Raw genomic sequence first — 5,243 nt, 5'->3', positions numbered from 1 at the left:
TCACACAGCAGGCAGCAAACTTATGGAACGTGTTAAGTGGAACTTCTTGTCGTTGTCCTAAAACGGCTGTATCTAAGCTTCAGTGAATACCCTCTTGGCAGGCATACTAGTCTCCCCCTCTGCTTCCTTCCAAGCTATAGACTCCCATTGCTCTTACTCTGTAGCTCTCCTCCAGTCCTCAAATAGGAGTCCCTCTCCCCCCAAGTGCTCTAACTGTTCTTCTCTGGGCCGTGTCTACGTGCATTTTGTGTTCACAAGCACCTGTGACCAAAACCATACACTTGCAAGGCCAGGCTATGGTTTCCAGCAAGAACATTTCAGGCCATGCACTCACAGGTGAGGGCTACACCTTGTGGTCGGAATTAGGGTGAAGCCCATTTTTTTTTGTAGGTTGTGTGACCTTTGTCAGTTATCAAGATTAGGGGTCACCATTTATGATCCAAGTCAGGTCTGGCCATCTGTCCTTAAAGAGTTAATAAAAATGGTCAACGTAAAGCAGAAAAGGGAGCTTTATTCAGTGTGGCCACCTTGGGAAGGGGAACAAAGAGATCCCCTTTGATGAACAAACTCATCAAGTCATCTTTGGGGTCCTGAAGTGAGATCAAAGTTGAAATAGAGGGCTGAGGACCCAAGCAGTGTCTGTCATTCAAGGAGTGGCCCTTCCCACCGCTGAGTCATTGTGGTCTATGTTCCAGACTGATCTTGAGGAACTATGTGAACTCCCTTTCCAGGAGTCAAGTTCTCCCTGTGGCTGGTGCTTTTTCCTTCTTCTAGCATAACATTTTTTGAGGAAATCTCCATTTCTTTGGGTCCCTTGTTATAATAGTTTGACAGATTCTTAGACACAGTATCTGCTCAGAGACTCTTTATCTTGGCCAGTCCTGTAATGGTGATAACGGGGCAGCTTTGTGCAGTGGGCAGAGGCACTGAGGAGCCCAGGTGCTCAGCTGACAACTAAACACATACTCTCCAGCAGTGTTGTCAATGCCAATGTTTTGGATGTGGGCTCCTGTCTTTGTAAAGGCTGGTTGTGGTTTCAACTCCAAATTTTTGTGATATATATTTGCTCTTCTATGGGTCATATCCTTGATATTACATCTTTATACACAGACACATATAGGTGAGACCATAGCTGAACCCTTTGAAGAAGGCAGGAGGAGTCCACAGAAATATATATATATTTCTGAGCATATATATATATATATATATATATATATATATATATATATATATATGCTGAGTTTTCTATTATTTGTTTTTACTATTTTATTATATTATATTACATTATATTATATTTTTTAAAAAAATATGGAATGCTTCATGAATTTGCGTGTCATCCTTGTGCAGGGGCCATGCTAATCTTCTTTGTATCGTTCCAATTTTAGTATATATGCTGCCGAAGCGAGCACTATATTTTATTTTATGTTTTCTTGAATTACTGGGAATTAAGCTTAGGACCTCAGGTATACTTGGCATGTGCTTTACCACTGAGCTTAATACACTGACATATATTTTTATATATACTACATACATATATTCATAGAAATATTTATTTTAAAAACTCACATAGTTTGAATTAACAAAATTTATCTTCCTAACTGAGCATTAGGCACCTGGAAGGGACATAGCCTGTGGGTGCCAAAGAGCTAGTGTGGTATATGACATATCAGACAGCTTGAATAAAAGGGTTGGGCAGAGTTCCTTTGAAATTTAAAGCTATAAATGAGGAACTAAATTTGTTCAGTAAACCCTGTGAACTCGGGTTTAAAACAGACTAGCTCTTACAACTGTTGTTCAAAAAGTTACTTAGCAAACATTTATTGAACACTATTGTGCTCTGTATTCCTTCCAGTTGGAGTGTCTCTCACATTTCTAAGTCTTGCCTTACAGCTCATCAGAAGGGAAACCAAGAGGGCATGGATTGGAGAGAAAATCCTGGAGGGTCACTAGCCAGTGTCACCCAGAGATAATGGATCTCCATGGTGTTAAGGGAATTCTGTGAGGATGTTTCCATTCACAAGCCACTAATGTAGAATTTAAAGAACAGGAAGTGAGGAACACCTGAGTGTTTCCAGGGTCCTGCACTCAGCATCCTGGGAGTGCTCTTTGCTCTGTTTTTCCTGACTAGTTTGAGATTGGCTCTTGGATAGCCCACCTGCCCTTTAAATGCTAGAACAAGTGACCCGTGCTTTGTGAGCCACAACAGGTATCAATGTAAGAGGCTCTTGTCCTTAATACAAGAGTGGACCCTTGCAAACACAGCCAAAGGAACAATGCCTAAGAGCTGAGGGGAGTCTACCACCGCTCCCTTTTCTCAACCTGGATTTGCCTTGGGTAATTCTGGGTGTCTGAAAAAGCTAAAAAGTTACCAAAGGCCCCTGCTTGAGGCTTCTATTACCCTTAAGCATATCTCTATCTCTAATAGGGACCATGCATTAATGACAGAGACAAGTCCTAGGGAAGATTAAAGGCCTTGTATAATTAAAAAGATAAGAGCCAGGCTAGGAGAAGGAAATTGGGATTCAATTAACACAAGCCCCTCCACCCCCAGCCTCTCCGGCCCTGCTATCAAATGTTCCACTCAAATATGTCCTCTCCACTTGCTGAGAGTGAAAGGCTGAAGGGCTCTTATTTATGGCCTGCTTGGAGTTGAGCCTCAGGCCTTGCTTAGCTAGGGCGTTTGTTTACTTAGTGCTCAGAAGGGGAGGGGAGAGGCAACACAAATCCACCGAGCCCACAAGGTGCTGTGGGCTCCTTTTCTCTCCCATCTCAGTTCCTCTGATCTTCTTGACAGGGGAAGAAAAATACTGAATGGAAGGTCTATTTCCTTCCTCCCTCAGCCTGAGGCTGACAGGAGGGCTAAGGGTCACCGCTGAGAAAGCTCTGTGCAGTTATTTGTGTTGGGAAGCCACACCACTTCCCACACCTCCTTCCATCTTTCTCAAGTTTCTGTGGGGGCAGAAGGATGATAAGGTTGGAAAGGTAGCTGCCTAAATGGCCTGTGAGACTGAATATTTGGGGTGCCTATAACTTCAAGGAACCCCAATTCTGATAACTATCTAAAAAGTTCTGAAGCTAGGGTAGAGTAGGATTGACAATGGGCTAAGTAGGCGGCTGTAAAGAGGGTGTATTATGTAATAGTGAACTGAACAAGGTCCAGGGCTGCCAGAACTGGTCTTAAGAGGCCTTCACAAGCAGCACCTTATTTTACAACTAACTAGTAGTAAAGTTAAGATGGACCCCCCAGGACTGCACTGAAAACCAGCACTGAGTTGCTTTGAATGAGCTTTGTTTAGAGCAAGATGATACATAGAATTGCAGCTTCTCTACTCATAAGAATCCACAGGAACCTGATTAGAACACTTCCCGGTAGACAGCTGCCCTTGATGAGAACTCTCCCCAATAGACTGTAGCAACATCACTGCCAATGCAGATGATGTGCTTATAAAAATGTGGCCTGAACAACCCAGGACATGTGGACCAAGGCAGAAGACAGTCTGACACTTGAAAGGAGTGGAGATGCCCACAAATACAGTGAAGTAATCTGGGTATAGGATCTTGTTCCATGCTCAATTACTCATCCAAAAGCTGTATTTAAGGGTTCATATTAAATTAATTTAATTATGCACACCATCGGTACCTCAAAGTTCACATAAGGGAGTGAACAATGCCAACTTTTTTTAATTCAGCTAACAGAATCCAGCATGAGCCCAGTACAAACACTTGACTGAAAATGCTAGGTACAAGTCAGCTTACCAATGCTGAAATCAGAGCATTGTCTACAACCCTCCTCTCCCACACTGGTCATCTCCTGTTGACTTCCAGAGCAGAGACTCTGTCTTATATGAAATGACCACAGAGTGATGTAGTTACCCAACAAGGGCCAGCCACCACAGTTCATTTCAGTAAGACCAGAGCTCTTGAGACCCCTCAAATGCAACTCATGGCTTCTACAGAACCCTGTTAGGAACTAACACTGAATTTTTAGTGTAAACCAAAGGTTTGACAATGATAGAAGTAATTTGCATCTAGACCCAGAGTGGAGCAAACAAGGATGTGGTTATGGAGTGAAGACCTTTGAGATAATTAGGTTTTGTCCCTTATCCCTAGAGGAGCCCTTTAAAACTGAAAGTGGGAGTATCTGTTAGCCTTCACTGAGATCTCCTATTGCTCCCATCCTGGAATTTACACCCTTGTGGAGTCTGTCCCTTCCCAGATTTAATCTTGCTGACCTGTAGGACAAATAGGATATTGAGGAAATCAGTGTGTGACTTCTGAGCCTAGACCATAAATCCTGAAACTTCCACCTTGGATCAATCACTGTGGTAAGCCAATTGCTTGGTACGAGCATCCCCAAACAGTCCTATGAGTTGGCCCACACTGTGAGGAATTATAGCCTCTTGACAGCAGTTAGTAACGAGTTGAGGTCTCTCACCAGCAGCTACATGAGTGGACCATCTTAGAAGAGAATTCTTCGGTCTAGCCTTAGTCTAGTTGTTGGATGATCACAGCCCCAGCTAGTGCCCTGACATCATATAAATAGAGCCTTCCAATCATATTACTCAGATTTCTGTCATCACATAACTGTGAGACTGTAAATGTTTATATTCACTCACATGTGCATTTGCGTAGGTACATGAGTATGTGCAAGTGCACATGCACGTACATGTGGAGATCAGAGGACAGTTTCCGGGATTATCCTTCTGGAACCATCTTTGTAAGAGGCAGGGTTTCTCATTGGTCTAAAACTCACCAATTAGGCTAAGATGGATGGCCAGAGGGTCCCAGGCAGCCATGTCTCTGCCTCCATGGGGCTGGAATTACAAACATGAACCATGACACCTAGATGAGTTCTAAGAATCAAACTTAAGTCCTTGTGCTTGAAACAGTTATACTCTGAAATTTCCCAATGATTGTATAGTTACTGTCACATTTTATTCTTGTATTTATTCTTTCTTGCTGAAATGTTGGCAAGGTTAAGTGGCCCTCCCAAGTTCACCATTATATGTGTTGTCAGAAACATGGAAAGAAGCCTTTGGCTTCCTGACCTTTCTTGTCATGTATAACCCAAGTGCTTAACTCACTTTCTGTGGGTGTTCTGCCCTTGTCTGTTGTCTAGGACCTGCTCTAACTCCTTTCTGGATGTTCTATGGCAGAGGTGTGTATAGCATCACAGATGGATTGGGTAGTCATCTTGTCTTTGCCACAACCTGATAAACTAGCCTGAGTATTCCCAGTCACCA

At 43.0% G+C, this 5,243-nt stretch overlaps 1 non-coding gene across 1 annotated transcript; it reads right to left on the bottom strand.

Annotated features, from left to right (window-relative positions):
• Nucleotides 1–1,302: 1,302 nt before the first annotated feature.
• Nucleotides 1,303–1,409, bottom strand: LOC116092625. Its single transcript, XR_004119369.1, has one exon. It is a non-coding gene; the product is annotated as a U6 spliceosomal RNA (small nuclear RNA).
• Between the last annotated feature and the right edge of the window lie 3,834 nt (nucleotides 1,410–5,243).

This window comes from Mastomys coucha, unplaced genomic scaffold (genome assembly GCF_008632895.1).
Source record: "Mastomys coucha isolate ucsf_1 unplaced genomic scaffold, UCSF_Mcou_1 pScaffold15, whole genome shotgun sequence".
NCBI classification, from domain to species: Eukaryota; Metazoa; Chordata; class Mammalia; order Rodentia; family Muridae; genus Mastomys; species Mastomys coucha.
The sequence above is the reverse complement of the archived record's forward strand: the minus strand, read 5'-3'. Positions and strand labels throughout refer to the sequence as shown.